Genomic DNA, 10,174 nt, shown 5'->3' on the forward strand with positions numbered 1-10,174 from the left:
AAATATGGGACCATGTGTCTAAAAACCGGGTTTTCTCAAAAAATTAATCTACTTTTTAACAAAAAATTATAAAAAGTTCATTTAAAATTTACCTTATAGTCACTATAATAAATAGAAAGTTTTATTAAAAATTGGGTTTAACATTAATAATATACTAACACAAAAGTAAAATGTACCTCTCTCTTTTAAACAACACTCTTTCATATAATATTAAAAGCAATAAAAGATTTTTATTTGCCCTTTAAATAAGCAACAAAAAAAGAAGAAAAAAAAGAGACGTGCTGGCCTCATATTGTTTTTATTGGGTCCTATTTAAAAAACAGTCTCCCTCTATCAATGAGTAGAGAGTTTTGCCTTAAATTTTTTTTTATCACTTGAACTAAATAACTTACAATAACCTAAAATTTTATTTATTTTATAATATCAAGTATTTAAGCCTTGAATACTTGACAAACTTTTCAAAGTCAAATTCTAAATTAAGCCTTTTTTCTTTTTTTGAGACGGAGTCTTGCTCTGTGGCCCCGGCTGGAGTGCTGGAGTGCAGTGGCACAATCTCCGCTCACTGCAAGCTCCGCCTCCCAGGTTCACGCCATTCTCCTGCCTCAGCCTCCCGAGTAGCTGGGACTACAGGCGCCCGCAACTACGCCGGCTAATTTTTTATATTTTTTAGTAGAGACGGGGTTTCATAGTGTTAGCCAGGATGGTCTCGATCTCCTGACCTCATGATCCACCCGCCTCGGCCTCCCAGAGTGCTGGGATTATAGGCGTGAGCCACCGCGCCCGGCCTTTTTTTCTTTTTTTTTTTGAGACAGTGTCTCACTCTGTCGCCCAGGCTGGAGTCCAATGACACAATTATGGCTCACTGCAACCTCCATCTACCAGGATTAAGCAATCCTCCCACCTCGGCCTCCCAGGTAGCTGGGACTACAGATGTGCACAACTACATTTGGCTAATTTTTTATAGAGACCAGGTTTCCCCATGTTGCCCAGGCTGGTCTTAAATTCCTGGGCTCAAGCAATCTTCCCATCTCAGCCTCCCAAAGTGCTGAGATTACAGGGGCAAGCCATCATGCCTGGCCTTACGCCTTCTTGTAATCTAATTAACTGTTTAAATATTAAGTCCCTTAGAGTCCAAGAAAATAAATTTGACATTTAATATATTAAAATTATCCAAAAAAAACTGTCAAGGATAAAATAGTGTTTGACTTTCTTCTTTAAGCTATAGTTATATAAATATATTGTCAATATATATTCCAAAACTATATAAAATTCCTATAATTCTATGTTTCAATATATATTGATAATAATTATATGAACTTATTATATGCCACAAAAATAACCAAACTTTAAGCATGATTATTTTAAAACTTTTGTCATCCATAATTCTTTTACTTTAATTATTTTCAAAACAATTTTATAATCAACTATAAAACTCTAATAAATATTCTTAAATACAAATATCTAATAACTTTAAAAATTATGCCAGTAAAATAAAAAAAATTTCAAGACTCCCATAAAACCTACTGTATTCATACATATCAAACAAAACAGAAATTACATAAACTATACTAATAAAAAAATCTTTTTATAACTTTTCATTTAAAACACTGTTAATTCTTTTGTTTTACAAAGTCCAGAAAACTTTTTCTTTATAGCTATTGACAACTTTCAATAGTCAGATAAAATACACTCCTATAAAGAAAATTTAAGACATATTTTTCTCTATCTAATCTCTCCAAAATTTACAAACTATTTACAAATATACTTAATTTATAACAATATTGTTATTTACATAAATTCAATAAAAATCTATTTTCTTTTATAATACAGTTAAGAACACTATTTTACCTAAATTTTGATTTAAAAAACATACTTACAAACTACTTTAAAATACCAAAATTAACCTATAAAGCCAATAAAAGCCCCTTAAAAAACTAACCTCATACCTTGTCTATACAGTCTCTATACAAAATTCTTAACCTATAACAAATAAAAAGTGCCACTTTCTAACAGGCACTATAGCCCCAAGTTTTCTTGAGACCTCAAAATAAAAAATTTGCCCAATTAATACAAATATTTAAAGACACAAATAAACCCATGACTGGACTCAAAACTTCAAAAGATCTAATCTAAAATTCCCTATAACAAAGTTCCAACAAAGCCAATTTTTTAAAAAGCCTATGTGACAAATAATTATTCTTACTGACCTTATACAAATAATCAAGGCAAATATAATAAAACTAAAACTTATTTTGCCTATAAATTTGTCCTATCATAATTTGTCTTTAATAAAAACAAAAATTTTTTTAAATGTTTCAAAAAAACCTAACTATAATACACCTGTAATTAAACTCTAGTCTTATCCACTGTTTCTGAGTTTTTATTATTTTCTATAATTTTAACTAAATCCTAAATCTTTCTAGATTACAAATTTCCAAACTAATACTTTCAATTTCTTTTTTATTTTTCTAACTTAAACTCAATAAAATTACTACTACCTCTTTCCTGAGGCCTTACAAACTAAAGCTCATTCCTTAAAACACGGACAAAGAAAAAGTCAAATTGCTACTGCCTTCCTCCTCTATAACTAAAAGTACTTTAACATCTAAACAGTTTCCAACATTAATCTTTGCTTTTCTATTTCCATAAAAATGCCTCTTATTAAACTTTTTTCTGCCTTCATCACATAAAAAGGCCTAGCCCATGTTCAATACTACCTTCTAAATAAAACAACTAACTAAACTAATCCACCTTCAAAAACTAAACAAGACTTAAAGCCACCTTCATAAATATTCATATCCCTATTTATAGTCTATTAAATATGTATATTAGCCAATCTGTCATCACGTCCAATTACAATTAACAATAAAAACCCTACATAATTAAAAATTCAAAAATGCCTCAAATAGCCCTACAAAATATACACCAAAAAATTAAATCTATGTGCGACCCTACATTGTCACTAAATCAATAGGGGACATTCTAATTCAGGTCAGGACCATCTTAGTGACAAAAACTACTTATAACATTGGCCTGGCCAACGGGGTAGACATATCCCTGTGTTATAAAACTTACTACTATTATACCCTCTATGTAAAACTATAAGACAGACTTTCCCCAAAACTTTCTAAACATCAAACTATAACACTCCAATCAATATTGTCTATAGGCCCAAATACTCATAAATATTTCCAAATCCAAATAAATCAATTCCATTTTAATACCCTCAAATTATGCCCCTTCTCAACAACAAAAAATAGCCAAAACAATTATAGCACCCATTGTCCATACAAATAAAATAAAATTTGACAATAAAAATTACAACCAAACAGCTTAACTTCAAACTGCATTTTAAAACTTTTTTTCCTTTCCAACTTTCTCCCCAGTCTCAAAATATAACTTGAAAATAAACCACAAATGTGTTTTACAACCTCAAAGTGTTCTTTCCTCCCTTCTCCCAATCTCAAAATATAACTTTAGACAAACTATATATCTGCTTCCTTTTGCCTTAAAATACAGCCTCAAAATGTACTGTAAAGCGCCACTCCCCTTCTTTCCCATACTATACTCCCATGCCTTATGCATATTTATTTACTTACATCCTTGTTAAGTACATGCCATACTCACATATCTAGTCATATATTTCCATTAAAATGTCAAAGGCCAAATCCTAACACAAACCAGACACTCCAAAATTCTCTCCTCAGTCAAGGTCAAAACTCACTCCCAGCTAAAAACTGACTACAGGCCAGATGCAAAGGCTCACACCTGTAATCCCAGCACTTTGTGAGGCCGTGGTGGGAGGATTGCCTGAGCCAGGAATTTGAGACCAGTCTGGGCAACATGGTGAAACCCCGTCTCTACCAAAAAAAATACAAAAAGTTAGCTGTGCTGGTGGTGCATGCCTGTGGTCCCAGCTACTAGGGAGGCTGAGGTAGGAGAGGATCACCTGAGCCTGGGAGGTCGAGGCTGCATTGAGCCAAGATCACACCACTGCACTCCAGCCTGGGAGACAGAGTGAGACCCCATCTCCAAGAAAAAAAAATTGACCACAAAATTGACTGCAATTAATATGTAACCCAATTAAGCCCAAAATGACACCAGGGCCTTCACCAAATAAAACAACAATTCACAATAAAGCCATTAAAACAAACCGTGCTACCTCACACCCTCTTCCTCTCCTACATTCCAAACCCCTCTCTTCCTAAAAACCTCTATATTCCCTCCACAAAGGAAAGAGTGGAAATTTTTAAAAAATTCACCCATTCTTCCCCTTGCTAACACGAGTAGTAAAGTCTTGCTCTCTTTCTGTCACCTCTCATTATTATTTTGACTCCTTTCTATAAACAAATGGCCAAACCCTTTTGCCAGTTACATGTCCAGTTGTTACACTTCCATAGTGCAGATGGAAAATGAGAGGTTACTCTTTGATGTCAGCCCTCCAAGTTGGGGTATGAGGGGCACAGGAACCCTGAGGTCCAGACTAGCTAAGTGGTGGGACTAGCTGATGATCCATTGTCCTCTGATGAAGCCCACATTCTGGAAATGGAAGTCCTTGAAAACCTCTTCAATCCACTGCAGGCATTTGCCTTCTCTGACAGCAACCATATCTCCTCACCAAGGATCTGAAGACACAAGTTGCACAGTCTGGTGGACTGAATACAACTTGGGCAAAACAAGAAGCATCTTCCATTCAGGTCCCTGCTGTTTGTCAGTCATGGGGTCTACCAGGCTGGAAATCACCCACACTGCCTCCCATTTAGTGCCTGGATCCATGATGTATTTAAGCACCAACCTCATGGCATGTGTTCCTGCAAGGTGGCGCTGACCCCACAGTGATCAGCCCCTCTCTTGCACTCTCTCTTTGCTATTTCATGGCAGTCATGTTGAGGCTTTGTTTTCACTTCATACTGAGCACCTTGGTTCATTCAGGTTCCCTGGGACTCTGACCATGCACCATGATAATATCTACTGGGAATCTCCACCAAACTTTCACACAGAAACCAAATGACATCCTGATGAGAAAAGAATGGACTACAGATGGCCTGAAACAATCTGTTCTTGAAGTCTTTTGAGGATTGCCAAGGCAAACAGTGTCCTTACTGAAAGTTCTCCTGCTGCAAATCAACTCTATATTCTTTAGATCCATCAGAAACAGGAAAACATTGAAATCAAGGGTATAACCCCCTACAACCATATCTCGCTGCCAACACTTCCCTTATCACCCTATTTTCTCCAGGATGTTATCTGACACACGTAGAGTGTTTCTGGGTTTTTTGTTTTAGATGGAATTTTGCTTTTGTTGCCCAGGCTGGAGTGCAATGGTGCAATCTGGCTCACTGCAACCTCTGCCTCCCAGGTTTAAGTGATTCTCCTGCCTCAGCCTCCTGAGTAGCTGGGATTACAGGTGGGCGCCACCATGCCTGGCTAATTTTTTGTATTTTTAAGTAGAGATGGGGTTTCCCCATGTTGGCCAAGCTGATCTCGAACTCCTGACCTCAGGTGATCCACCTGCCTTGGCCTCCCAAAGTACTGGGATTACAGGCGTGAGCCACCGCGCCTGGCCTGTTTCTGGCTTTGTCTTTGCCTATGACAAGTTCTTTCTGGTTCAGCTGATAGTATTTCCCCCAAATTCAGAATACATAAGAAATCACTGGGAATTTACATCTGATTACCATACATTCATTCTCTCATATTACAAGGCTCAAAGTTACAAGGAGAAATAGTATGTGATTGCAATGTTGGTGTTTCATTAATATTTTCTTAAAGTTGTTTCCTGAGGATGTAGCCAGAATAATAATTCTCTCAAATTCAAAAAACTGTTGGCACAATTTGAAGTCAGTCATCATTTCTAAACAACGTATACTCTTTTTGCTGCCAAGATAGCTTGACAATTTTAATATCTGCATGATGGCCTATATGATAATCCCAGCAGCATTCTGGGGATAAGATCTTAGAGGGTATGTTGAGGAAAAAATACTTGTTTAGGTGGCTTTCATCATGCCACTCTGCTTCAATGTCATTTGTCCTGGAGGATTCCCTTAAAGCACTCCTGGGTGATGCTGAGAACTTGAATGGGTGTTCCACCAAAAATGGCTGCATGGTAATAAAAATCCCCCTGGCCGAATGGAATGCATGCCACCGACTCCTTCCGTCTCTCATAAGTATTCTCCTCAGGATGTTTCCTCTACCACCAGGCCTGTAGCTGAGCCACCGACTGGCCCAGGGACTCCACCCCAAAATTGTCTTCGAACACCTGGTCCACATCCATGCAGAAGAGGAAGTCAACTTCCTGTTGGATGTGGGCCAACATGTGCTCCCTGATGGTCTTCATGCCCATCATGTTGATGACTTGCTACCTCTTCTCAGGCTTGGTCTCAAACACTCTGAAGAAACAGAGGACCCAGAGCTCTATCAACGGCATCCTGGAGATATTATCCGCCATGCTGTAAAATTTGAGTTTGTGGCTGACCATAAAGTACCCATCAGCAGATGTTATGAACTCCTTCAAGTAATACTCTACATATCTTCCGACAGCAAAAACCGTCAAACCCACAGTAATTTTCTGTTTGGCGTAAGAATTTTCTAGGATGGTTCTGTTCTAAGTGCCTTCCCACACAACCGGCGCATTCCAACTGGTCACGGTCAGCACCTCTGGGCGATTGTATGAATTAAACCAGTCCCATAGCTGAAGCTCTTTTTTTGTCATCTTCTTTTCTTTGTTCTTTCTCTTTTTCTTCGTCTATGTCTTCTTCCTCTGCTTGAGGATTGTGGGTCCCATTGTTGGAGCAGCTTGGAAACCACCGGCCCTTCCGACCGCCGCTGTCAACAACTTCTGGGTGCTTTAAGTGATACATCCACAAGAGAGAGCCTTCTTGGGTGTTGATACATTTCCAAACCACAACAATCACAGTTGCGACAACCAGCATGGGAGGAATTACATTTCCTTTGACATTCACTATTTTCTCCTTATCATCTGCTTCTTTCAGCCCAGAGTAAAAGGCAAAACAACAAAGTTCTACTGAGCTCCCTTCTGCAGAAGGAAGGATTCAAGGAAGGGAAGATGCTGCGTTCCAACTCTTGACTGGCAGAACCCAGGCGCCGCCAAAGGCTGGCGCGTCGCGAGGGACCATAAGCAAGACTGTGCCTCCCTCCCGGCCCAGGTGGCCCCCTGGGCGCTCGGATCAGCCGCCTAGCCGCGTCCGCCCCAGCCCAGAAAGGCATGCCGCGGAAACGCATCGACTTTGACATTCAACTCAGAATTTTATTTCAGAAATTACCAACTAGTTGAATAAATATAGCTCTAGTATTCCCTTTAACTCATTTACAACAAATGTAGAAATTGAGCACAGGCCACATGTACTTGGCAGAAGGCTGTTTTAAAAATGAACATCAAACTTATTTTCTGGCAAGACTCTCCTCCCCATCATCCATCCATTCAGAATTAGGTTCAGAAAAACCTACAGAACAGTGGTTTTCAAATTATGTTTCATGGTCATGGTATTCTCATTTCTTGAGATTATACAGGCACAACTTTAAATTCTATGCTCAAATGTGTCAAGCAGCTGCACACTACATATTCCTCTTATACGCTGCCATATTAAATGTTCTGTGGGTCAGGCGCTGTGGCTGTAATTCCAGCACTTTGGGAGCCCGAGGCGGGTCGATCACTTGAGGTCAGAAGTTTGAGATTGGCCTGGCCAACATGGTGAAACCCCTTTTCTACTAAAAATACAAAAATCAGCCAGGTGGGTGAAGGTTGTAGTGAGCTGAGATTGCACCACTGCACACTCCAGCCTGGGTGACAGAGTAAGACTATGTCTCAAAAAAAAAAAAAAGTTCGGAGACGTGGTACTATTAAGAAAACTGTTTCCTGCACTTTTTCTCTTAACCACAACCCCCCTCAGCAACAACACCCCCTTCCCCTTCCCCAGCCAACACATAACCCAAGACCCAAAGAGTATTTGCTTCTACTATTTTATGGAACTAGTGTTCTAGGGTTCACAACTTGCGAAATCCTACAGCTGAGCTTCCTTGTAATACTAGGGCGGAAGAATGGAAAGCCATACACAGCCCTGGAGGGTCTTTTTTTCCCCTAAGAATTTTGATGTTTTCTTTATTTCACGCCATATCAGAATTGCTTTAGTGAAAATTTAGAGGGTTTTAATTCCATTTGCTTTTATTTCACATTCCTAGTCTCTAGTAGGAGTGACCTTTATCCAGTTACTTACCCTTTTTGTGCCTCTCATACTTAAAATGTGAAAAACACCAATCTCATAGGCCTGTTCTGAGGATTGAGTTAATACAATGCCTGACTCATAAATAAGTGCTCGGCAGGACATGGTGGCTCACTCCTGTAATCCCAGCACTTTGGGAGGCCGAGGTGGGCAGATCACCTGAAATCAGGAGTTCAAGACCAGCCTGGCCAACATGGTGAAACTCTGCCATCTCTATCAGAAATAAAAATATTAGCCAGGCGTGGTGGCAGGCACCTGCAATCCCAGCTACTTGGGAGGCTGAGGCATGAGAATTGCTTGAAGATGGGAGGCAGAGGTTGCAGTGAGTGGAGACTGTGCCACTGAACTCCAGCCTGGGCAACAGAGTGAGACTCCCTCTCAAGGAAGAAAAAAAAAAAATGCTCATAAAGGCCGGTGCAGTGGCTCACGCCTGTAATCCCAGAACTTTGGGAGGCTGAAATGGGTGGATCACTGAGGTCAGGAGTTCATGACCAGCCTGGACAACATAGCGAAACCCTGTCTCTACCAAAAATACAAAAAATTAGCCGGGCGTGCTGGTGCATGCCTGAAAATCCAGCTACTCTCGAGGCTGTGGCAGGGAGAATCGCTTGAACTCGGGAAGCAGAGATTGCAGTGAGCCGAGATTGCACCATTGCACTCCAGCCTGGGCTACAGAGCAAGACTGTCTCAAAAAACTAAATAAATTTTTTAAATGCATGCTCATAATTATAACTATTATTATTATATACAAGACTTTCTGTCTTTGAAGGACTCAAAACTTTAGTAGAAGCAATTTCTACATTAGAACAGTGACAGAAAGGTCAGAAAGAAAAGCTTAGGGACAAATGAAGGCCACCAACTACCAAAACATTTGGGCTTTATTCTGTAATAGTCAGTCACTGAATGTTTTCAGTAAGTAAGTAGTACTATAAAAACAATGTTTTGGACAACTCTGAAGTGGTTGTGTAGAATGACTTGGGAACAGGGACAAATAAAAGATTCAAATAATATGACAATAGCTAATGTTTATGCTTTTCTGGACCTTCGTTAAGTATGTTAAGAAATATTAGTTATAAATATTATTATTATGGTCTAGGAAATGTGCTAGGCACCTTATATAGGATATTTTATTTAACTCTTTTTTTTTTTGAGATGGAGTTTCGCTCTTGCTGCCCAGGCTGGAGTGCAATGGCACAATCTTGGCTTACTGCAACCTCGGCCTCCCGGGTTCAAGAGACGCTCCTTGCCTTAGCCCCCCAAGTAGCTGGGATTATAGGCGCCTGCCATCACGCCCAACTAATTTTTGTATTTTTAGTAGAGACAGAGTTTCACCATATTTGGCTGGGCTGGGCGTGGTGGCTCATGCCTGTAATCCCAGCACTTTGGGAAGCCGAGGCGGGTGGATCACCTGAGGTTAGGTGCTTTAACTCTTAAAACAACCCTGAGGTAATATCCTGATCATCATCTACCCATGAAGAAACTGAAGCTGAGAAAGATGAAAATGAATTGCCTATGACACCAAGAAAGTGGCTGTAAACATGATTTATATTTAAGGAATCTGACTTCAAATATTATAGTTTAGCTGGAAATTCAAAAGTGAAAGAATTTACACACAGAAAAAGACAAAACATGATTTGCTTTCTGAGTGGACACAGGCTAAAAGAAAGTATTATTGATAATACCAAATGACTGAGGCCTTGAGGTCCACACAACAAAAAAAAGACCTGCTTCTTTGTGTGTGTATGTGTGTGGGTGTGTTTTACATTAAATATGGTGGAAAGGCTATTCAGAACAAAAGGCATTTAATTGTGGCTGAAGCACTAAGGACAGTGCTTCATCACTTGATGAAAGATATATTAATCATGGCAGATGGGTAAAATAAAGAACATGGCATTACTGGGGAGAAAAATTTATTACATATATATTTATTATTATTA

The 10,174-nt window shown here is 39.1% G+C and overlaps 1 pseudogene; it reads right to left on the minus strand.

Moving 5' to 3' along the window:
• Positions 1-5,838: 5,838 nt before the first annotated feature.
• LOC105502736 lies at positions 5,839-7,239 on the minus strand (annotated as a pseudogene).
• Between the last annotated feature and the right edge of the window lie 2,935 nt (positions 7,240-10,174).

The sequence above is a fragment of the Colobus angolensis genome, unplaced genomic scaffold, assembly GCF_000951035.1.
Source record: "Colobus angolensis palliatus isolate OR3802 unplaced genomic scaffold, Cang.pa_1.0 Scaffold80, whole genome shotgun sequence".
NCBI lineage: Eukaryota > Metazoa > Chordata > Mammalia > Primates > Cercopithecidae > Colobus > Colobus angolensis.